The 26,007-nt window shown below is 40.0% G+C and overlaps 1 long non-coding RNA gene across 1 annotated transcript; it reads left to right on the forward strand.

The window, feature by feature from the left end:
• The first annotated feature begins 7,217 nt into the window (after window positions 1-7,217).
• LOC137205640 (uncharacterized) lies at window positions 7,218-24,916 on the forward strand. Its single transcript, XR_010934229.1, has 4 exons — window positions 7,218-7,422; window positions 19,953-20,123; window positions 21,997-22,198; window positions 24,828-24,916. It is a non-coding gene; the product is annotated as an uncharacterized lncRNA (long non-coding RNA).
• Window positions 24,917-26,007: the final 1,091 nt, after the last annotated feature.

Consider the following 26,007-nt stretch of genomic DNA (forward strand, 5'->3'; position numbering starts at 1 on the left):
ATTCCACAATTAAATATAGGATGGTATGAAAATAGCCCTAGGAGGAGTAATACAGATTTACATTTAAACCAAGGTTTAAACACGTGAAACTGGACTCTTTTCTGGGCAGATCTGGTTAATCTGGAGACATCCTAGGTTCCTGAAATGTAGGAGTGAGACCTGAAAACAGATTCTGTCATCCTCACAATTTTGCCTTTTGCATTTTCTCAGTCCCTCTTATCACTCTATCCCAGGTACTTTTTAAAAAGATTGAGATCTAGTTGATTTACAGTATTATATAAGTTTCAGGTGTACAACATAGTGCTTCACAATTTTTAAAGATTTTATGGGATCTAAGCTACTTTTAAGAAGCCTTAATTTGCTTTGCAGAGCCCTTGATTCTTCAGATTCCATGATATTATACTTTTTGACTAAGGTGGAGACAAGATCCACAGAGCAGACTGGTGAAGATGGGTCGAGTGTTGTGGGAGAATCATTAGAAAATAACCGAGCTTTCCCCACCCCCTCAGCCAGGAAGGGGTTGGAGGACCCTGTTTCTCCAGTGGCTTCTGTTCCTGCCACTCAGCACAGAAGTTTCAGATGGGGCCAACACACCTTGAAGGGCTAGCAATCTCCCTTCTTACCTCTAAAGATGAGCTGTTTTTATTAGTCAGCTATCGCCTCAATACCATCCATAAAAAACTACCGCAAAACCTGGTGGCACACAAAAAATATTTCTTGCCTACATGTGTGTTGGTTGGCTGGTCCAGGCTCGGCTGGGTGTGGCTTAATTTGTATCTGGGTTCAGGTCTGCTTCATGTGTCTCCTGTCATCCTGGGACCTGCAGCTCCAGGAAGCTCTTCTTATGGCCATACATAAAGATAGCAAGCCTGCTTAGCAAGCCAATTTCCAGTTGTTCTAGAAAACTCCAAGAAGCCAAGGCAAGTCACATGACAAAACCCAAAGTCAAGGGGTGGGAAAGAGAATTTTGTTGACCAGGAGGCCATGTTGAGGGTGTGACTATTTAATACTACTGTAGGAGATCGGGGCCGATGGTTAAATATACCGCCGGCTCTGATCAAATAACATTAAAACTATTGGACATCCTCAAAGACTAAGACACTTAAAAAAGTGCCTGGACTTTTAAAGGGTAAATATTAATAAGAATAGCATACATTAATTTTTATGGTAAATTATAAAATAATAGAATATTTTCTATTATTCCAAGCTCCTCCATATTCAATCTTAGTTGGGGTCTCAGACCAAATGTAGGATATATGTGAGTGCGCTTGTATTTTTAACCATTTATCGAGCACTGACTCTAAGCTAGGCATTATGCTAAGTAGTTGTATGTTCATTATCTTATTTAATCTGTTCCCTGTTCCCACGAATATGGCATTATTATCCACTTTTGAGAAGTCTGAGCCTGAGAGAGCTGATGAGACTTAACCAAAGTCACAGAGCTATTAAGAAGTAGAAGCAAAAACTCACCGGGTGGCTTCAAAACATTTTCTCATATCTACTGTGCTATGTCCTGCCCTCCCATCATATGAAATCAACAAGCTATGACGTCGATGTTATCATTTTCATTTCACGGATCTGCAAAAAGAGAAACAGACAAGGAAAATGGATCCTGGTGCACAGGGGTGGTGCTAGCACCAGAATCGTCGTGTCCTAGACCCAGTCCCTTGGTGGCTTCAGTGCTGGCCTCAGACTGACTGCTGGGATTCATTTATTTTTTAACCCCTTGTGCCCATTGGTGTTCTGTCCCTTCTTCCTGCTGCCTCTTTCTCTCTGGGTTCTTTAGTCCTCACCTAGATAGAGCTGCTTCTTTATAGATCTCTTGGGAGGATGACGCTGCGATGAAATCACATCACTATGCTTCCCACCTCTCTGCCAATTTGGGTTTATTTCTGTTCAGACACGGATTTGGCTGGCAGGGCTGTTGACAGTTATATGCCGAATTATTTCAGGTTGTTCCCCAAGCCTGGTCCACAAAATGGAATCAAGCAAAGGATACTCTGACTGTTTTTAGGAGGCACACTCTAGAGAACAGAGAATGCCGTGCTTCAAGGGCCAGCACCTCCAGGGACTGGGATGATGACAGCTCTGGACTGATGTGTGTTTAAAATAGATTTATATATGTTCACAAAATGATTTTCTAGAGTAGTTGTGGAGGGGAAAAGAAGCCACAAAAAGCAACTTGAGGGAGGAATAACTTGGGCGAACAGCAGCTTGACTTACTTTACTTTGATTATTGGGGGTTTTTGTCTAAGCGTGTACCGATAGGCTAAATCTCGTTCCGTTTATACCTCCTTCTGCATCTCTGCTTCAAAGTTGTGGAAACCAGCGGCTTCCCTGAATTTGATGGCTGTTAGATGAACTTGGGCTCTCCCTGAAAACTTTCTTAGTACCTCCCAGGAGCCAAGGGCAGGCAGGCCCTCCTTTGCCGGGATGTCATTCTGGACACCACACCCTCCCTGATGTGAAACACCCTCCTCTGTGGTCAAAACTGGAGCGAAAGAGCCAACCCTGAGGCCGGGATTGGGGAGGAATGTGAGGGGCCACCCCTCCCTCTAGGCATTCATGGCACCATGGCCACCGCATCACTGAATCCCAGTGTTACCAGGTTAACAGAGGTTAAAAGGAATAGTGACCTGAGACTAGCATAGGCTTGGAAACAAACAACTTGTCATAAAGTTGAATGTAAGAGGGAATGAAGTATTAAGTAGGGAAGGGGTTGCAAATGCGGCTTCTCTTATTGATGTTCTGGTTATGGTTCATTGTTTACTAATATCGGGGTAAGGGAGGGAGAGAAACACAAACCAGATGGAAAATAAGATAAACATGCACAGTGGGAAAAGCGGTGAATTGATGTTGGGGAGACTGGGCATTGTCCCTTTTCCATGGGCAGTTGTGTAGTTTGGGGAAAGTTACTTAATTTCCCTATGCCTTCTGTGAAAAGAGTTAGGGCCGAACCCAAACTGCTTCCTATAGAGAGTTGATTTGAGGAACTAATGAAATAAAATACATGAAAGAATTTTGGAAATGGGAAAGTCCTATCCAAATATCAGGGTTTATTATTTTTTCTTAATCCTGCCATTCCACTGCCCTCTCCTCTCAAAGAACAGAAAAAATGTTGGCACAGGATAATGTTCACAGTTTGGAAGGAGAAGTAAGTTGTTGCCTTTGCACCCTTCATGCTAACATCTGTCACCCCAGCTCTGACAGCTGCTTCGAAGTTTCCACTCTGAAAGTAACAAAACAGGGTTGGGTCAGCCCCCAGTCTCTACTCTGCCGTGATCCAAACCTTATTAAAAAATTAACATCTCTTTTTTCCATATGCTTGGAAAGAGGCCATGAAGGAAAGCTCTCGACAATCTTTTTATCCTGTTTTTCATCTGGTTTGGGTTTCTCCCCTCCCCCACCCCAATATTAGCAAATTATAAAATATAACCAGGACATCAATATGAGAAGCAGCATTTTGGAAACCTTCCCCACTTAATAATTTATTCCCTCTCACACAAAACTTTGCGATGAGTTGTTTTGTTTCTCAGTACCCCATCCAAGAAAATCTCCCATTCAGTAATATTAATAATAATATATTTTTAAACCTTGACTTCAAATTACAGTAAGTGCCAAGAGGCTTTAGTTGCTATTTTGTTGAAATAATATCAGGTTCCCTGCGATGCTTTACATAGCTGTCATCTCTGTGATATGATACTTCTGTGATTTATTGACTTACTAAAAGTGCTGTCATTGACTTGTCATAATAAACTTTTCTTAAAATATGAAAGCATAGAACATTGAGTAATAGCTCAAACCAGGACACAGCCTCAGTTAGGTTGTGGATTTGGATTTGGCAGCCTGAAGTTCATCTCTTACGCCTTGAAGATGAAAGTTCGGCCTTCGCCTCCTCACACTCCTTCGTCTGCTCCCCCTACCCCCCGCCCCAGGCTTAGTTGTCACCAAATAGATGACCTGAAGGACTGACCATAAGTTTCAGCCCAAGGGTCAGTGCTGTGTCTGGAAAGGCTTTCCAGTGGCCTCAGCAGAGAGAAAGCCAAACGCTGGGATTCTCACCCGACTCATTTGTCTTTGTCAACGGGCTTTGCATCCACCGGGGTGGTGGAGGGGTTAATCTTTTTCACAAAGGGAAACATAGTTGGCCATGGAATCTGAGTTTTTTGTGCATGGAAAGGGGAGCAGGGAGGAATTTTGAATCAGGGACTACCCAGATAGAACCATGAGAGCATGGAAGATTCGTAGTTAAGTTTCTGCCTCCGTTCAGGGATCTGTACCTCTGCCCCTGTCATGCCTGCCAGCTGGTCCTCTTAACTTTGGAAGGAGGTTGATCCTGGTGACCTGACCACTATTATCCATTGAAATATTCATACTCTGACTCTGGTCTTCCCAGATTCAGCTGGCTGTTCTGATAAGTTTGTGGTGATGGGACAGGGTTGGGAGATCCTCCCCATGTAATACACACGTATTTAAAGTGGAGGTTTAGGTAAATCAGTAAAGGTACAAGTCCTAGATCCCAGGAATATAGGAGTGGGGTAAGGTTGGGGGATAAGGGAACAAGAGAGGTAAGGGGGATAAAAAGGAAAGCTAAAAATAGAAATGAGAAAGGACAAACAAGAAAGTCAAGTGATAAACCACAATCTTGAATAAGGAAATGCAGTAAAGCATTTATGGGTATATATTTTTATAAATATATATGCACAAACACGCAGCCAAAACCCTAACAGGTTAATTAACTGTCACCAAATTACCTTTGAGAGTCTAAATTTTAATGTAACTTTTAACCAGAACAAATCTTATATAAACTATTAAAAAATTTTTTTGGTTTTCTTTATCCACAGAAATTCCACTTGCGTAGAAGGGTTGAGTGAGAGATTTTGTAATCATTTTTTAACTGAGGGAAACACATTTTGAGAAGAAACCATGTGTATCTGTAGCAATATATAATACATATCTTTGAAGTTTCATTACACTTTAAAATCATTTTGTCACGTTAAAAGTATAAATATATAAACGTATTTAAATATATGAAGAATTTTGAATGCTCACAAAATGACCATGCTTGGACCATCTGGAGATGTGAAGGCTTGAACAAGGCTCCAACAAAAAAACCCAGCAAACAAAGTGTGCTCAACAAAAACTTGCTTACCGACAGGTAACAAGTCAAGGTGTGTGGTAAGAGACACAAAATTTATGTAGAGAAAATGTTTGTGTTTTAAACCAAAAATTCACTTGAGGAAGACTCCTGATTTTGTTGTTGTTATGATTTCACATTTCGAGAATAAAAAAGAAAAGATACAGAAATTAACTTTCCTTATTCAACCAGCCCTTTTGTGGCTAATGCTTGGTGTTGTCAGTGCCAATGGACCAAAAATATTGAGGGCGGTTCAATTTATTCTCCCAGGATAGAATGCTAAGAAATCAGCCACTAAACCTATACCACAGCACTGCTCAGAGAATGAGATAGAAAAGCATTTTGAGACAGGAATAAAGACACAGGCCTACTAGAGAACAGACTTGAGGATATGGGGAGGGGGAAGGGTGAGCTGTGACAAAGCGAGAGAGAGAGGCATGGACATATATACACTACCAAACGTAAGGTAGATAGCTAGTGGGAAGCAGCCTCACAGCACAGGGAGATCAGCTCAGTGCTTTGTGACCGCCTGGAGGGGTGGGATAGGGAGGGTGGGAGGGAGGGAGACGCAAGAGGGAAGAGATATGGGAACATATGTATATGTATATCTGATTCACTTTGTTATAAAGCAGAAACTAACACACCGTTGTAAAGCAATTATACCCCGATAAAGATGTTAAAAAAAAAAAAGAAAGCATTTTGAGAGAGAGAGGGCTTTCAATGGCTCTATAAACATAAAATAAAATATTTTCAGTTACTGGTTACCGGAAATGTATGAGATGGTCCTCTTATTGCTACTCTAGATCTTAAGCCTCTTGAGAATAGGCATGAGATAATCAGACAATCAATAGGCTATAGGGTCCAGGAGATACACTAGGCACTGTGAAGATTCTTTCTTTTTTTTTTTTTTCTCCTGCAAAAATATTTATGGAGCTCGTATTATCTTCTAGGTCCTTTGGAAAGTGCAACCAACGCAGCAGTAAACACATCTTAAGATTCTTCATGGTGTTTACATTCTAGCAGAAAGAACTGATAAAACATGAAGAGTTGTTTTTTTTTTTTTCCTAAGCCTCAAATTGCTTACAAGCTGGATTGGATTGAAAAGAAACACATTTGAAAGAGCAAAGGCAAGATAGTATATCATAAAAAGGGCATATGTTTGAACACTTCAGAACTTCTGAAGAATAGAAATCCATGAGCTATGGAAAACTTTGAAAGGAGATCCAGTATTTTGGGCCTTGAAAGATGAATGAGGTTGAGAAGGGAAGAGGGAAGGGGTTCTTGACAGGAGGAGCATCAGTGGGCAGGGATGAGAATAAAGGGGTCTGCATCCTCTTTATATTCAGCGGATCTAGTTGGGGGCCAAGGACTGGATGGGCATCCTACAGGGAGGCACCCTTTCCTGTTCCTCCTTTAAGCTCTTATTGTTGACAGAATGAGGGAAAGGCTGGCTTACAGCACATGTTAGCATTGGTAATATTCCTGCAGGATGACACACCAAGGGGGTGCCTTTACCCATATTTGAAATCAGTGCCTTGTTGACAGAACTTTTTCTTGGAGCTGGAATGCAGGAAGACCCATGGGTCTCATGTTGCTCTCCCCTGGAAAAGCTGGTAAGAAACCAGGGTTGGATTTGTAACTCACAGGAGCCTGGCATAGGACACAAGGAATTTGGTGTGGCTCACTCAGGAAACCAATTGATTGGGACTCAGATAAACCAAACATAAAATGCAAATCCCTATGCTCTTCTGAGGTTGTCTATTTCAGGACTAAATTTAAAGGTTTAAAGGAATTTTTTCCCCTTGGGGAAGAGTTAAGTGGAGAGGAAGCTATGTAAAGGAAAAGAAGTCAGTTCTTCATTTTTTTTCGGAGGGCATTCACAAGGTAAAAAGAATTGTAGATCCAAACTGAAACAGAGAAACACGATTATTTTAGAGAAAGTCAGTCAAATCCTTTGTTTGCTGTTATGGAAACAAAACAACTGCTGAATTGAATGATCCTAATGTTATATTTTTTCTTTTTCAGCTGTTCTTAGAAACTTGTGGAGACATAGCAGAAGTTTACACAGTCTTAGATTAATTCCATAACCTGTGTAAAAAATTAACTGCCTCAGAGATAGACCTAACATTCTAAAAGGAAATGCATGGAGTCTGCACAAACAACCACAGAAAAATAAACGTTACATTCAAAAAATCAAGAAAAGCATTTGAAGAATAAAATTACAAATTTAATAAACTGCACAGTGGCTTCTTGAAGGACAAGCATGTGTCTTCCAAAGAGCTCTGGTGAGTCTTTGCAATACAGCATGAACTAATGTGCTTGTTATACTTTGACATAAAATCCAATATATAGAGAGAAGCAGCTAGGAGGACATGTTTATTTAAAATAAGTGAGGAAAGAGATTGAATAAATAAATAAGTGGGAGAGAATGCACAAATCTTCCGTAAAGAAGAAATCCAAATACTGTAAGTAGATACCCGCTCTCTAGGAGATAAAGCTTAATTCCCCTCCTTCTCAAGTGGGTGTTGGATGTAATGACATGCTTCCAAAGAATAGAGTATGGGAAGGAAAAAATAGTAACTTTACAGAGGAGAAACCTGGCAGATCCCATCTTCACAGAGTGAGCAAGGTGTATATCAGCAGTAATAAATCATGTTGATGTCCGCAGAGCCTCTTATATGATGCAATGAGAAGGGTACTTGAACTCTGTGGTATTCTTTCCAAAAATCCACAACCCCAGTCTGGTCATGAGAAAACATGAGACAAACTGAGGAATGTTCTGCAACATACATATTCCTCAAAATGGTCAAGGTCATGGGAAACAAGGAAAGACTGAGTGGGTGTCACCAGCCAGAAGATTGTGGAGGTGTGACTAAATACACAATGGTATCCTGGATTGAATTCTGGAATGGAAAAAAGGACAGTATTGGAGAAACTGGTGAAATCCAAATGAAGTGTGGAGTTTAGTTAATAGTAATGTACGAATGTTGATTTCTTAGTTTTGGCAAGTATATCATGGTCATGTAAGATGTTAACACTGGGAGAAGCTAGGTGAAAGGTATATAGGAACTCTCTATTATCTTTGCAACTTCTCCGTAAATCTAAAATTATTCCAAATGATTACTGCTCTTTCTTTTCTCTCCTGTCTATTCTCCATCCTAGATTCCATGAGTGTAGGACTTGTACCTTTATCTAATTTCTCTGTCTCATGAAAGGCAAAGCTGTTCTTTGCTAAGTAGAAGCAGACAATAAAAAATTCTCCCTCATTTAAAGCTCTTTGTTTTTTTATCTTTTTGGCTTTTTCTTTGGTGCCATGAGGTCCCAGTATATTTATAAAACTCTCGAGTTATCTTTACTCATAAAGTCATGAGAAAGTAAATTTTTAAAAAATCTGAAAATGTTAATACCCCTAAAGATTAGATTCAAAAGACTGTAAATAGCTAGATTATCAAGTAAAGATATATTTCAAGTGAAACACCAACTGTATTTTTAAATGCCACCAATCCTTGAAGTTCTGTTATGAAACCTCACATCCTGAGCACAATATTTCAGAATATCCAAGCGAAGGACAAAGGATCAAAGATATACTTTCTTCTTATTTAAGGGTCTTCTTTCATTTTATTGCAGGGCCCTGGGGTAACCTCTCAGCTTCACCCAGTGTTCACCAATCACTTGCTAATAACTGGAGCTGAAAGAGGGCTCTGCCCTAATGCCATTATGTTCAAGAGCCATGATTGATTGTGTTATAGTATGTTTTTGAAACCTAATTACTGTCTGAGTGAGTATCTGAACTCATTAATCTTTAGTCCTGTAAATAAGTAAAATTGACTAAATAACTGGATTTCTCTAATGATGGTTTAGGTTATCTTTGGACCTACTGCCTTGCCCTACCCTCTTCGGGGCAGCAAATTATTTTGCTTAATGGTAATTGCTCCCCAGTTTTGAAATCAATTTGTAAAAGTCGGCTTATAAAACAATTTTCTATGTTGCCCTGTGATTGCTTGGTCCCTACTCTGTCTTTGTGGTATAATGAGCACATCCCGTGATGTGTTCACAAGCCACTGTATTTGCTGATGACCCTCCTTTGTGAGGAGGGTCACATCGCTTAATGAGATAAGAGGCTGTGTGTGTGTGTGTGTGTGTGTGTGTGTGTGTGTGTGTGTGTGTGGTGTGAGAGGGAGGGATGGGTTGGAAGAATGGCTTTCTTTTTCCTTACTAACTCTACCTTGGTTTTTTTCCTCCCCACCAAAAGAGAAGAGAATTTCATATAGCATGGCCTGTTTCATATACTCCAAATAAGGTAGTAATCAGTAAAGGCGATTTCCTTCTCTTTTCTCTACTATCCAACTCCAGCATAACTGTGGTGTGGCATTTCACTGTACTTTCTTCTTTCTCTGATTTTTTTTCATGCTTTACTTGTTGTTACCATTTTATCATACTTTAGACCTGTTCCCCAGAGAGTATCTCTATGAGGGAGAGGATTAGGCAATGTTCACATGTACTCTGGGACTTCCGTTTCCAGTCAAGATAGAGTAACATAGACTGGATATGGTCTCCCTCTGAAATAATTAAAAATCAACACATTGGACATCAGGTATCAAAGGACAGAGATCCCTGAGAGATGAGAAAAACTTAATTGAGCCCTACAATTGCTACAGCTTATAGTCTTGAGAAAGTTTACAGGCTGTGGCTCAAGGAGAGAGGACTCCCTGAATGAATATTCAATTGAGTACTAATCAGGACATGTGAATGAAGAAATTACCCTGGAAGAAGAAAGAATCACTCAGAAGTATTAGAGAGAACAGGACCTGACATTCATACAAGGTAAAGAATAGTGATTGTTTCCACCAGTCAAATTGGAAAACTTCACAATTCTTTGGTCATTGGGTAGAATTTTAGAAGGTTTTTGCTAGAGTAATGAGAAACAAATAGCCCTAGACCTAAGGCTACCTAGCAAAGCTGAAAAGCAAGTCAACCATAGACCAAATTTTCCAAATAAATTAATATCTCAGGACAAAGTTCAAAAATATTTATGGGAATTCAAGAATATCCAACATCCAACAAAATAAAATTCACAATGCTTAGCATCCAATTAAAAATTACCAGGCATGCAAAGAAACAGGAATATATAACCGATCTGGGTTGAAAATCAATTAATCAAAATCAACCTAGAGCTGACAATAGTAGTAGAATTAGCAGACAGGACATTAAAGACAGTTATTATAACTATATTTCATATGTTCAAGAAGCTAGAAAAAAGATTGAACAAGTTAACTGGAGACATGGAAGATGTAAAAAAAAAAAACCCTAAATCAAACTTTTAAAGATGAAAACTACAATATAATGCCTGAGATAAAAACACATTTGATGGGATTAACAGCACATTAGATATTACAAAAGAAAAAATTAGTGAACTTGAAGACATAGCAATAGAAACTATCCCAAAGGAAACACAGAGAAATAAAGCTCAAGAAAAAATGAAAAGAGCATCAGTGAACTCTGGGACAACTGCAATCAGCCTAGCATGCATATTATTGGAGGTCTTGAAAGGGAAGAGGAATGAGACATAAAAATACTTGAAGTGGGACTTCCCTGGTGGAGCAGTGGTTAAGAATCCACCTGCCAATTCAGGGGACACGGGTTCAAGCACTTGTCTGAGAAGATCCCCCACGCTGCGGAGCAACTAAGCCTGTGCAGCACAACTACTGAGCCTGCGCTCCAGAGCCCTCGAACCACAACTACTGAGCCCACGTGCCTAGAGCCCATGCTCCACAGCAAGAGAAGCCACCGCAATGAGAAGCACGCGCACCGCAACCAAGAGTAGCCCCCGCTCGCCGCAACTAGAGGAAGCCCGCGTGCAGCAATGAAGACCCAATGCAGCCAAAAAAAAAAAAAACCTTGAAGAAATAATGGCTAAAATGTTTCCAAATTTGATGAATGCTGTGAATCCACAGATCCAAGAAATTAAATGAACTCCAATCATAAGAAACATAAAGAAAACCACACCAAACATATTGTAATCAAATTACTCAAAGCTACCAATAGATAAGATCTTAAAAACAGAAAAAAAGACACACAGAGGAACAAAGATCAAGATGATGGCTTATTTCTCATTAGACACAATGGAAGAGAGAAGACAGTGGAGCAATGTCTTTAAAATTGTAAAATAACAAAAGCAAAAATTGCATAACCAGTGACAATAGCTTTCAAAATGAAGATAAAATAAAGACTTTTTCAGAAATACAAAAACTGGAAAAATGCATCATCAGGAGAACTGTATTATAAGAAATGTTAAAGAAAATCATTTAAGCAGAGAGATGATACCAGGCAGGAATATAGATCTATACAAGATAATGAAAAACATTAGCTACACAGGTAAATATGTAAGGTTCTTTTTTCTTATTAGCTAAATCTCTTTAAAAGACAATGGACTGTTTTAAAAATAATAATACAGTATAACGCCGTATACGGTATAACATACATACCAGTAAAACATATGACAAAGGCCAGGAGAGGAGAAATGGAAGTATATGCATTGTGAATCCATTCATAAATTAACATTTACTGTTTATAAGGGTGAAAAACTGTTTATTTAGCATCTTTTATGTATTAGGCACTATTCTAGTGGTTACAGATACTGTGGATAACAGAAAAGATCCCTGATTTCATGGATTGTACATTTCAGTGAGTTGGCAGTTAACAGACAAGTACACAAATAAACAGGAGAATTATAGACCGTTGCAGGTGCCATACAGGAAATAAGTAGGATGCTATAATAGAGGATAACAAGGTATAAGGAATGAGTTAGAGTGATCAAGAAGGTTTTGAAATGACAAGGGGACATTTGTCCTGAGATCGGGGAGATGAGAAGCCAGCCAGTTGAGAATCAAGGAAGAGGATTCCAGGTTGAGTTAACTTCCAGGCAAAGGCCCTGAAGGTGGGTAAGAACTCAGCCATTTCTTGAAACTGTCCAAGGGCTAGTGTGACTGAAATATAGTGAGAGAGGGATAGAGAGGTGTGAGATGATGCTGGGGCAGAGGTCAGATCACGCAGGGTCCTGAAGCCGTGGTCAAGGTCAGGGATTTGGGCTTGATTCTAAGCACAGTGGGAAAACGTTGAAGAGTTTCAGCGAGGGAGTAGGATGTATGGTTTCCTTTAAACAACAAGGCAATTTTGTTATAGTATGAAGAATGGAAGGTAAGGGGCAAGAATAGAAACAAGGAGGCTAGTCACGAGCCTATTTCTGTGGTTGAGGGAAGAGGTGATGGTGGTATGAATAGAGACAATGGCAGTAACAAGAGAAGTAATTAGATTAGATATACATTTTGGAAGAAGAGAAAGGCTTGATGATTGAATATGGAGGCCAGGGAAAGGGAGAATCTAGTAAGTAGTGGATCTGGGATATGACCCAGATCTGTCTGAGTCCCAAATTTTTTTTGTTTGTTTTCAGTGCTGCCATTAATATGTTGAACACCTGTTATGAATGGTGTATCTCATCAGTCATGAAAATATCAAAAAGCATAAAACCATAGTCTCTGCCATTAAGGACAAAGATAACTGACAATAAAAGAAACATATGCTAGGACCTAAATGACACCAACAAATCCAATGGAAGAGAAAGAGGATGGATCAAAGAATGCAGACTCAGAGGAGATTGCTTTCACAGGGAAGGAGAGAGCATTGTGTGAGGGTCAGTGACCTGAGCAAAGACCTGGAGTTGGGAATTTACACAGAGTTTTCAGGGAACGATAGCTACACTATGATGGCTTAATAGTAAAACAAAAAACCCTGAAAGAGAACTGGCTTTGAATAGGTAGCTGTAGTTCTGGAGTTGGACAGCTCAGCATGATTGAATGGTAGTGCAAAACCTTTAAATGGCAACCTTCAGATAGATCAATTTATCATCATCGCAGAGCTATTGATTAAGATTGGAGAATTGATGTCATACATTACATGCACATAACAATCACTTTAAGTAAAAGTTAGGAATAGCAGTGTTTCATTGCTAAGCATGTAGGCACAGCCTGAGACAAATGGTGAAAGCAGAATTTGAAAGGGAGAATCGAGTAAGTAGTGGATCTGGGATTTATGAGGTTTGTTTGAGGTTTTTCTACCTCTTCATATAAATGAAAAGTAATTTCTTTACCCCTTCTCTTTCCTTGAGCTTCTTCTTTAAATAAGAATATACTAGTGTTTTTCCTAGTACTGTGGTGGTCACCTGTGAGCTGTGATAGTTGCAACTTCCTTGAGCATTATCAGGATGTATAGATGTAAATGGCAGTAGCCCTACCCATTGAGAGTATTCTGAAATCTCTACCAGACTCCAGAGGCACCAAAGATTAACCCAATAGATTGGTCCTATGGAAAGCAGCCTCAACTTTGCCAGTCTTATGGAGTCAAGGAGAGAATCCTCAGAGAAATGATCCACTGGAATTCTTTGGTTTGGTTCTGTAACCAAAAGGTGGCCATTGCCAATCTTGGGCCCCAACTTGAGGAATGGAAGTCTGAAATTCCCAATTTACTAGCTCAATGGCAAATTACTTCCAACTGAGCCTTCTGCAGTGAAACCCTTACTTATTTCCATGTGTTTCCAGCTGTGCAGTAAGAAGAAATTAATCAGTTCTGAAAAAATAACACTAGAATCAAGTCTTCTTTCTTTCTTTTTTCCAGATCAAACTCCAAACTCTTTTCAAACAAGGAATAGTTGGCATCAATGATCTTCCTTTTCATCTCTGCTTGCATCCCACTTCCAGTAGTTTGAACTTATTTAGGTTCTAAATACTTTTTTTTAACCTATAAATTATTGGGCAAGTGTGTTATTCATCATATTCTGGCTTTGTACACACACACACACACACACACACTTCACAATTCCTAGACAACATGCTCAGTTTAATCAAATGATTCCTACTCTATCAAAGTATTTATTTGGAAAGTTTATAGTTTGAGAATTAATTATATTTTTAAAAACTTTATGACTGGCTTGATGATAGCAGTTGAAGGTAATGAGATAGCATTTTAACTCTCAAAAATAAACAATAATATTAGCTCTATAGTACAGCCAAAATATTACGGCAAATGAATAAAAGAATGTATTTCCACAGGTTGGTGGTTCTGTATACAAACCTCTCACTTCCACACAGGGAATACATTTAAATTTCTATCTTTCCAGAGGCAATAAAGCAAATTTCTGATATTGATTCATATCACTTTTCAGGCTGCAGTTTCAAGGGAGGTCAGTGTTCATCTAACCCATTATATAAGTCAAGCTGCTTCTCTTTGGGAGATGGTTGGTTCACTGATAATTGCTAATCCCTCTTCTAAGAGCTGGTGTGTTCAAAAATGAGGAGGAAGAAATTTGGACACTGGTGGGGACCCACTCTTCAATACCAACCCTCTTCTTGAGTGATATTCATCTGCTCCAGCCCTTGGTGATGCCTTGGGTTTTTTCACCTCTGCATATTTGCTGACCCAAGTTTACTATTTAGGACCTTCTGTTCCCCTCAATCTACTTCCATTGCTTCCAAACAGCTTTCCAGGCCCAGTGAAAATCTCACAGCTTTTGCAGGGCCCCCTGACCACACCAGCCTGACCTGATGGCTTTCTCTCTGAGGTCTCTATTTGGGCTTTTTGCTGTTCTGGGTTGTTTATGTCCTTCTCATGTCTATCTATCCAGTCTCCCAACTAAATATAGATGAATAGTAAAGATGTTAAAGCAGGTGATCATCTACTGCAGACTTCTCAGTTTGCAAACTTTTGATCCAGTGCTCTTTTGACTGAGTCCTACTACTCCTTATTAATTTTACCACGCCCATTAACTCTCGAGGGCAGTGATTTATACATTTATTGAGTCATTTCTGCATCACTAAGTAAATAGTCATTGAGCGTCCGCTGGATACCAGGCTCCATCCTAGACACTTGGAGATATAGCAGTGACCTTAAGAGAGTGACCTTGACCACTGTCTCAAAGAGCATGCATTTTTGTGGAGGACAGAGAAATAAACAAAGTAAGCAAACAGAATAGTTTTAGAGAATCAGTGCAATATATAAAACTGAAGAGGTTAAGTAGGGCAGTAGGGTAGAGAGGGATGGTGAGAGCAGAATGCTACTAGGGCCGTCAAGCAGAGGAGATGGCATTTGCGTTGAGATTGGAATGGTGAGTTGGCGGCAGTCTTGGGGATGGGTTCTGGGAGAAGAATGTTCCACTCAGAATGAAGAGTAAATGCCAAGGACCTAGGTCAGAAAAGAGCTTGGTGTTTTCGAGAAGAAAAATATCAGTGTGGCTGGAGGGGAGTCAGAAAGAGGAAGTAGGGCAAAAGTGGTGAGAGATGTCGAGGTAGGCTGGTCCCAGAACATGCATGACCTTGGTAAAGCAAGTGAAGAGTTTGCAAGTCATTGTCATCAGAAGCAGGAAGCTCAGGAAGGCTTGATGTAGGAAGTGACATTACGTGAGACATGTTTGAAACTGATGACTCGGGGAGGGTTTTTTTCTTTACTTTCTTTTTTTTTCTTTGTCTTGCTTTTCCTTTTGCTTTTATTTTGAGGGGTATACCATAAATAAAGTTCATATATAGTAACTAACTGTCCAGCTGCATGAATTTTTACATATGTATATACCTGTGGAACTACACCCATAGTAAGATACAGAACAATCCCAACACACCCCAAGGGCTCACTCATGCCCTGTCCAGCCATTACCTCCACCGCTATTATGATAACTTCTATCACTTCTAGTTTTGCCTATTTTTGAACAAAATATAAGTGAAATCACATAGTGTGCACTCTTTTTTTTTTTGGTCTGGAAAATATTTCTATGTGACATTCTATGGAACGAATATCTCACAATTTATCTTACAAATGATGGACTTTTGGGATGGGGTGATTATGAATAAAGCTGCTATGAACCTACTTGTACAAGCCTTTTGGTAGACATATATGCTTATTTAGGTTGGATATATACCCGGGAGTAGAATTGCTCCATCTTAGGATTTATATATTTAGTAGATAACCATCAAACTGTTTTCCAAAGTGGTTGTACCAATTTACGTTCCCACTTAAAATACATGAGAATTCTAATTCTTCCCATTCTTACAAACACTTGGTATTATCAGTCCTTTTAATTCTGTTTTGGTCGGAGTATAGTGGGGGAGGTCTCATTGTGGCTTCTTGCAGGGGAGTGGAAGGGGTTGTTTCTTGTAGGTGTTTATGATTGTGTTGTTGATTATACAGTTTGGTTTTAAAACTTCGATTTTCAGGCTTCCTGGCTTTCATTCCCTTTTCCCAACACCACATTATTATTTTTTTTTTCCCCTTGTAATACCCCCAAAGAGCAGCATAAAAGCCAAGCAGGCTGATATGACATCATCATTGTCTTTCAGGAATGTGAAATTTCATTTTTTATAGAGTGACCCTATTCCAAGATAGAAGGGAAAATAGAAAACAGGGCTTAGAACTTGAAAGAGAAAATTTGGGTCAGGCTCCGGCTTAATGCAGTTTCCATTCTTGGAGCCAAAAGACCTTCTAGTCAATGCACAAAGGGAGTCACTGGGGTGGGGATTGTTGGTTTCATTTCATGCTCATTGTATCACTGCATCGGGGTATCTAGGATTTTGCCCTCATGAAGAAATTAAGGGCGTTATGCTTCATTTCCTGTTTTGGAAAACAGAGTCTCTGGCTTAAAAAGGCTACTTGCATATTGTTTTAAAAAATTGGGTTGATAGTTCATCATATCATAATTAAACTAATTCAAATACTGTTATTTTCCAACAGCTTTAATGAGGTCTTCCACTTGGCAGAGAACTATGAGACCCCAAAATATTGCCATTTGTTAAAAGATGGAGAAACTCTGATGACAAATGACTCTATTCAGCTGCATTTCGGTTAATAAGATTTATGCATTAATCTAGTTATACTTTGTTCCCTCGAGTTTGGCAAACTTCTGAAGTTTTCCGATTTTCTACTGTGTCTCCTGCTCCCCAACCCTATCTCCTCCATAGAGAATTCCTGGCGTCTGAGTTAAAATAGGTGGAAATATTCTCTGTTTCCAGCCGAGGCTCCCCAGCTTGGTTGGAATGCTCGTCTGGTTGTAATAGAGCCTGCTTTTCGGCCAACAACTCTTAAAATAGCTCCTCGGCTTATGAAGCAGAAAATAGAAGTTTGGGCAGCCCAGTGTCAGCTTACAGGATGTTGCTGGCTGCTTGCTTTGGGGGGCACTGTTGCTCTAGCTTGAGAACTCAGAGAAAGCCTCTGGTGAGTGATGGCTCTCCTTTGCGCAATTTTGTATCTGCACTTCTTGTCAAGTAATCATTACAAATGTTTCGTGGAGAAAGGAGTTGGCTCCAAGCAGAGGTCTGCCTCTTGAAAGAGGTGAGGCCCTGAAGGGTGGGCACTGGTCTGTCTGTGGTAAAATTTTCCCCTTTGACGGTGTAATTAAGTGGTAATTAACCAAATGAGTGTAAATGTTGAAGGCTGAGATAAATATCTGCATTTCCTTAATCTATTTTTCCCCTCTAAAATTTGATAAAGGAAATTTGGATTTAATGGAGGATATATGTCAATTTTTTTTTTTTTTAAGATTACAAATCTGTTTAGAAGGAACTCAGGTCCACGGGTTTGGAGTTCTACAGGAAAAGTTAGCAGCGTATAAAGATAGAGGAGGTACCATAAAATGTGGATGCGCTATTGCAATAATTATGTTAAGAAGGCTTAGTGGAGCTACCTTTTGGAAACATCTGGTTTATTTCTGCTCTTTCCATATCCTGCAGATGTTGCTGAACCCATGAAATGTACTGACAGGAGAATACATTAGCTCACGAAGTCATTCCAATGAATAAAGCAAAGAATGGCCTCTTAACTTTCTAAAAAATCTAGTTAGGAAAGAATTCTGCTTTCAGAGCAGGCAGAGATTAGGCCAATAATTGAGAGGGGCCCAGGGCCTTCTAAAAGTGTCAATAGTGATCTGTTCTTGCCGAAGGGGAAAAGAGATGCTTTGTGGAGGGGCGGCCAGAGTAATAAATGGGAATCTTTGTAATTCAAGTACTTTCTCATTACCTTCCTTGGTTAGTGATTAAAAATAGGGCTGAGGATGGGGCAAGGGAAGCCCACTCCTTCTGAGATTGGTCTTAGAGCTAAAGGTTCCTGAGTCCATCTGGAGTTCAGCTCTTCTGCCTCACCTCCTGGCCTCTGGAGCCCCAAGTGAGACTCAGAGGCAGGTAGACGGCTCCTGTGGCCAAGGCAGACGCTGTGGGAAGGATGCATAATTGAGGTACCATCTGTGGCATGGGGCTGATGACAGCTGCACGATGCCCTGACACTGCTGTGTCAACACCCTCGGCAGGCAGGAAAAGACAGGGGCAGGCGCATGTATGCTAAGGCTTTGGGAGAGCAGACACAGGCATCCCTGAGGGGGAGGGCCTGAGGAGTTTGAGTTTATTAAATAGGAGTTGGTTGCCTATGAGATTAACACCCTGAAATAAATGCAAAGTTAAGAAATATTTTGGCCTCCAGCCCACTTGGCAGGAGGATTAGGAACTTGGAGTGGTCAGAAGGACAAAGCCTTAAAGGGCCAATGTCACATTTAGTTTCTGGCCAGCTGTGATCTCTAAATTTCCCTATCATTTACATCATTCCTTTGGGTTATAGCGTCATGTGATGTGTTCCACAGACCCCTATTAAAATGTGTAACAGATGTTTTTCTGGCCACCGGCCTGGCAGACGAGAAGGATGCACTCATATAAACCTATCTATGAGAAACTAGTATTTCTCTGGTTCAGCTCTGAATTGTTGAACTGCCGTTGCTGACATCCAGCCCTATTTGCCTCCTTCCCTCTGGGGCAAAATGGATAAATCTCTGGGATGTCTCAGAAAAGACTTTCTTGCACGTTCTTCTAGGGTTTCTGGCTTCCTTCAGGTCACTGAGGAGGGGGTCTCTACTGCTTGAGCCAAAGCCCTCCACTTCTTCAGCAATTTCATGTATGTTTCCACCAGGCACCTAGCTCCTGGCTGACTGTTTACCCCTTTCCCTAGGTCAGGAGAAATCTCTTATGAAAATCATGTAAGCTCTGTCTCCTCCTCGGAGAATGATTTTAAATTCCCCCTAACCTTTCTCCCCACCAGGGTTACACCTTCCTTCTCCTTCTCTTTTGCAACTGGCAAATTTCTGCTTTTGATCCTTCAGCTGTTATTTCCCTATACTCAATTGACAGATTAAACCCAATATGACCAGTTTTTAAACCTCTTTGGGAACTTTTGACACTAATGTAAATGTGTAACTTCAGGAAAGAGGTTTAGCATCGTTGTCATTACCATCATAATAATTTTTAACATCTATACCACCTTTTAGAGTGAATGACATGTTTTCCCGTCTATTATTTCTGCCGATCCTTAAAGCAATACTGATATAAGCAAGACAGAAATTACGATGTTGAGGTTACAGGTGAAGAAATCAATGCTCACAGAAAGTAAAGCTGTTCATTCAAAGTCATGTGGCCAGTTCAGCTGGGATTCAACCCATTTCAGATTCCAAGCTCAATGATTTCCTGCACATAGAGAGCCCTTATTAATACTTTAACATGGTAGGAACTTAAAAGGATAGTCCACAGAATGGGAATGTTTTTGTAGGGCAGTGTAAGGATGCCAAGAGTTCGAGAAAGTAGGGGATCCAGACAGAAACAGAGATATGGAATCTAGAACTCCTTTTCCCTAAAATGTGTACTGCAAGATTTCAATAGGTATATTGTCAGCTGAAGAGTTCCATAACCAGAGAGGCTTGATACATATTAAATTAAACAATGTCATGAAAATTTTCTGATTACAGCATTCCCAGAGGCTTTGACACACAGTACGAATTGCCAAGGCAGGGATCAGACATGCCATGAGCATTTGCAAACGTGTTTGATACAGGGCCCTTCTTGACTAAACCATCTCATGACAACACCCTTGGGAGAGTGCTGGTCAAAAACACCATCATTTACTACCTCAGATGAAGGTAAGTCGGTCAAAGAGGGGAAGGGTGAGAAGTGTTCAGATGTCAGGGAAAGATCTAGAAGTCAGGTTTATTCTGTTATCTAATTACTGAATCAAAAATTTGATCATTCAGTTTAGTTGATTTTATGTTAAGGTCCTAGAAAGGGTAAAACTAGTATGTCAATATTCCAGATGTGAGATTTTATTGGAAGAGGAACTGGCAAGACTAAGGGGGGGGGGCAATTGGGTGAGAAGACCACGCAGGAAGAGGATGGAGAGCAGGTTCTCGTCTCGAATGTCTCTAAATAGTCTTGGCCGTGTGACTTTGGTCAAGTCACTACACCATCTGGACTCTGGTTCCCTCTACTATGAAACAAGCAGAATAGATTAAATGGTTTCTTTTCAAGGTTTAATAATTCTATGAATAAATGTTATATGTTAAAGAGGGAGATAGTGGCTGTCTAAGGTGAAGATGAACTGGAGAGTTAATTTCCTGAGGAATCTTAATTTCTATAGATGCTAGTTTAGCATTGCCAGAGGGGAAAGGTGAGAGGCCAAGTGGGATCAGAAGCAATTTGCCTTGCGGACACCAGCAGACAAAGGGTCCGCCATGTTACCCCTACTATTAAAGACAAATGACCCCAGGATTCCAATCTGAAAGCCAGAGAAGAATCATTAGATAGCTAGCCTTGAATGGAAAACAGAGATTACCTTACCAGCCAGACAGCAGGCTTTGGAGAAAAGAGGAGGAATGAAGGTTAATCAGAAAACCTACCGAGAAGGTAGACAAAATCATCAGAGAGTTGAGGAGGTTGGTGGAGGAGTCAAGGAAATGGAGAATAATAATTGAACCAAGTGTAGGGGGAGCTGTTACAAATGGGGAGGGAGAGAAACGGGTTGGGAGGATGGAAGAAACATAAAAATACCTGAATGGTTGTGGCTTCCTGTGAACAGATCTTGACACCCATGACACAGGAGGAAGCTGATATCATATGCTTCTCTACTCAAGACCCAAAAAGTATAAAAATTGAATTCCACACTGTTTCTTTCAAAGAGGCTCTGGTCAGGGGCATGAGAAATACTGGAATAAGAGTTAATAGTCTGAATGGATAAAGAAGATGTGGTATAGATACATACAATGGAATACTACTCAGCCATAGAAAAAGAATGAATTAATGCTTTTTGCAGCAACATGGATGGACCTAGAGATTATCACACTAAGTGAAGTAAGTCAAACAGAGAAAGACAAATACCATATGATATCGCTTATATGTGGAATCTAAAGAAAAAGATACAAATAAACTTATTTACCAAACAGAGAGAGACTCACAAGCTAGAAAACAAACTTATAGTTACCAAAGGGGAAAAGGGATGGAGGGATAAATTAGGAGGTTGGCATTAACATATATACACTACTATATATAAAATAAATAACCAATAAGGACCTACTGTATAGCACAGGGAACTATACTCAATATTTTGTAATAGCCTATAAGGGAAAAAAAATCTGAAAAGGAATATCTATCTATCTACAACTGAATCACTGTGCTGTACACCTGAAACTAACATGATATTGTAAATCAACTATACTTCAATAAAAAATTAAAAGCAGCTCATAATCTGAGACCAAAAGTGGTTCTGGCCCAATAGCTCTTGAGTCTTGGAGTATAATGATGGGTATGAATTCGTTGTCTATCCACCATTGACCCGCTGAGTGATCTGAAAGTCATTTCTTCTCTCCAAGAGGTTTGAACTCACTGGGAAGCAGAGAACAGAGGAAAAGAAAAATTGGATGTGAAGGCCAATATTTTCAGGAGGACAAGGTTAAAGCCTACATCCCTTAAAATCGGAAGTACGACTGGAAATTGCGACTGCTTAACTTCTCTGTTCTACAGATGGCCGTCATCCCCATGCTGATAGGACACAGAAAGCAAGGCAACACAAAGTTGCCTTAATGATAGGTCTTTGTGGTGACTGGATCCAGGAAGAGAAGGAAATGAGACGTAGTTTACAGCAACATCACAGTGTTGGGCCAGACCCTGCCTGGGCATCTGTGCCTGTGTCGGGAAGCATGGGGCCTCAGCCATGACCCAGCAGGTCAGTCCAGTGCAGAGTTGTTCTTTGTTCTGCTCTTCTCTAATCTCACTAAACTCTGCCACAAGTATGAAGTGAAAAGTTTGAAATGAAACAAGTATTATGTGGACACATGTTAGAAGCCTCCTGAGATATATTCCTTGGTTTTAGAAGCTCTAGGATTCTCTGACCCTTGGGAATTTTCTGCAGCAGCAGTGTCTACATTGGGCAGCACAAAATATGACCACACAGTGTAGGAAAAGCGTCCTAATAGAGGGAAAATAAATGAAGAAAAAGCCCATGTGTCCTCTGCTGTAGTCACTCATCACAAACAGAAAGGTCCTTCTGTGAGCCTGGCACCAAGCTGAACCAAAATGGCACAGACATGGCCGTGTCTTTCTTTGAAGGGTTAACAAGGGGGGATACTCTTATTTAGATAGGGAACAGCACTTTCTTGGGAAGTCCCTTGGCCAATAATACACTTGATTTGACCTGTGTAGAAGTCATCTCATCGCAGCCTGTTTCTAAGGCATGCCAAAAGTAAGCTGAAAAGTGAAAATGTCAGCTAGTCAAGCAGACTTTTCTAACTCTCTGGATCCTTAGCAACATGCACGGCAAACTTCTGTTTAGCCAGTTAGCACATCTGTCTTGGAGGAAATAATGGTGTCTTGCCACCATAGATGTTTGAGTCCCTGTGAGTAAATGGGTAGGAACAACCCATCCAAACTCATCTCACATGAGCTGTCTGGAAGGTCAGGCCGGTCTTGCCCTTGAATTGCAAAGCTATCTTTGGTCAAGGACTGGCTTTTCGTTCCTAACTCTCGTGTGTTCAGTGGCTCAAGAAATATATGCCGATGCAAAAGTGAGCAGTGCCAGGCAATTCAGATCTCCTTTTCCTGGTCAAGGAGCAGCAACGACATTGACTTTCTTCTCTATAGAGCCTTACTCCTCACCAGCTATGAATAATTTTTCCCCCCTACCCACGACAGTCTCTTCCCCTTGCTCCCTCTCAGACTAGCCTCTCAAAGGACAGAATCCATATCCTGTTGCCTTGTTCTCCCATGACTGCCTGGGTACTGTGCACATAGGAGGTGATTTATAGATATTGACTGAGTGAATGATGTTCTTTTAAGAAACCACATAGACTTTTCCATGCTAAGTCAGACCAGCCTGCTCCTTTGCTTTTCTTCTTTAGATCCTTTGCTCTTCTTCTTTAGATCGCTTTAGTTTCCTCTTTTTATCTGTCACCGCCTTTTCTGCCCCTTGAAGTTCTTCTTCATGCAAGTTAGACTAAGGAGACACAGTGTTCCAGCTCCTCTCTTTCTTTTTGCTCTTGCTATAGACTGAATGTTTGTGTCCCCTCAGAATTCATATGCTGAAAACTAATCCCTAATGTCATGTTATTTGGAGGTTGGGACTTTGGGAGGTGATTAGGTCATGAGAGCAGAGCCCTCATGAATGAGATTAATACCCTTATAAAAAGAGACCCCAGATGTATATATGTGTATATATATATTTATTTATATACACAATAAACTATTACTCAGACATAAAAAAGAATGAAATAATGCCATTTGCAGCAACATGGATGGACCTAGAGATTATCTTACTAAGTGAAGGAAGTCAGAGAAAGACAAATATCATAAGATATCACTTGTATGTGGAATTTTTAAAAAAAGATACAAATGAACTTATTTACAAAACAGAAACAGACTTGCAGACAAAGAAAACAAATTTATGGTTACCAAAGGGAAAAGGGGTCAAGGAGGGATAACTAGATATCTATATTCTATTTATGTATCTGTCATCTATCTATCTATCTATCATCTATCTGTCATCTATCTATAACTGAATCACTTTTCTGTATACCTGAAACATTGTAAATCAACTATACTTTATTAAAAAAATAAATGAAGATGCACACATTAAAAAAAAAATGAGAGACCCCAGAGAGCTCCCTTGTCCTCTCCACCGTGTGAGGACACAGAAAAAAGGTGATCGTCTATGAACCAAGAAGCTGCCCTCACCAGACACCCATTCTGCTGGTGCCTTGACCTTGAACTCCCCAGACTCCAGAAGAAATATATTTCTGTTGTTTATAAGCCACGTGGTCTATGGTATTCTGTTATAGCAGGTGTAATGAATAAGACAGCTCCTGAAAATAAGCCCTCTCTCCTCATGAGGTTTTCCCTCCTGATTATTGTAGGAAATCACATACAAAAATAACAAACAAAATCATGCAATGTTCTGATAGTCCTGTTTCTGTTCTGTAGCTCTAATGCCTCTGAAGTTGCCAATGAAAGAACTTGCTGTGTTTATTACTGTAACCTGAATATAACTAACATACCACATGGCCCTGTCTATGCACAGTATAGAGTCAAAGAAAGAGCAGTATATCAGGGGAAAATAATAGAAAGATGTTTAAATGTTACTACTCTCAAAGAGAAGGGGTTGGCAAACTGTGGCTCCCAGGCCAAATCTGGGGTTTTTTAAAATAGTTTTTTGCTTGTTTGTTTAAATAAAGTTTTATTGAGACATAGCCATATTTGTTTATGTTTTATCTATGTCCACTTTTTGTGGCAAAGTTGAGTTGCTGTGACTGACACTGTGTGGTTCTAAAAGCTGAAAATATTTACTATCTGTCCCTTTCCAGGAAGTTTGTTGACCCCCATCTTAGAAGATGCCAGAGTGGGGAGATCATTCTTAATGTACTGGAAAACATTTTTTTTTCCTATTTCTGCCACACTTTGTGATCACCATGGAGACAGCAGGTCTCTCAAAGAAGAAAATGATCCTTTTTGTTCTCTCAACTTCCATCAAAAACTCCTTGAAATACAGCCCAGGTAGCTCCTAACTCCTCCATTCTCACTTATCCTCTTTTAAATCAAATCCTTCTCTCCAGCTAGTAATTCTAATTTTTCCCCCTAAATACAAAAACTCTACCCTGACTCTGCTCATTCCATTTTTCAGTGCTTTCTACTGTTTATCCCAAACAATCGAAGAGAAGGTTCAGGGTTCATGCCACAGGGGTCTTCCTTAGGAGGGTGTGTGAAGCGAAGGCTGATAGGCTGGTCAAAATCATACAATTTGCTCCTGCTACAGAATGAATCATTTTGATGATAGTCACAGTCCTGAGGTGAAGCTCACCAACAGCTCAACTTTATGCAGTCCTGGCCTTTTCATCTGAATCTAGAACTTTCCATGGCACCCTCTCTTCCTGCATGTAGCCTTACAGTGCTGACTGTCCACTTCCCTCACGTGGGTCTCAGGTGGAAAATCAGACCCTCTCGGGCTTCTTACGAGCATCCATCCATCTCCCAGGGCTTCTGCCCCTTCCAGTCAAAATTCCTCTAGGACATTTCCTTATTCTTCTCACAGCGTTCCCATTTGCCATATGTGATATATGTGTGTGTGTGTGTGTGTGTGTGTGTGTGTTTTAGTAATTTATTTTCCTGGTTTTAAAAGTGAATTCTATTCACTGCAGGAAAGTTAAAGTGCAAAATTGTATACATAAGAAAAAAAATCACCTATAAACCCATATGCAGAAATAACCAGTTTGGGTTACATTTGGGTATGTAATTTTATAATTATTATTGTTAGTGTGTATGTGACTCTTACACACACACACGCATATATATACATGTACACACACACATATATATATAAAATCGTTGAGTCAAATTTTCATTTTGAGTGTATTCTTAGTTTTATGTTTCTTTTCGTTTAGTGCTATCTCCTGTGTGCTGGCTTTTGGGTTTGTACTACTATAACTTAACTTGTAGTTCAATAATTGCTTCCATGGACTTTTCTAATTAGTTCATAAATTCCTTGAG

This window comes from Pseudorca crassidens, chromosome 14 (genome assembly GCF_039906515.1).
Source record: "Pseudorca crassidens isolate mPseCra1 chromosome 14, mPseCra1.hap1, whole genome shotgun sequence".
In the NCBI taxonomy this organism is placed as follows: domain Eukaryota; kingdom Metazoa; phylum Chordata; class Mammalia; order Artiodactyla; family Delphinidae; genus Pseudorca; species Pseudorca crassidens.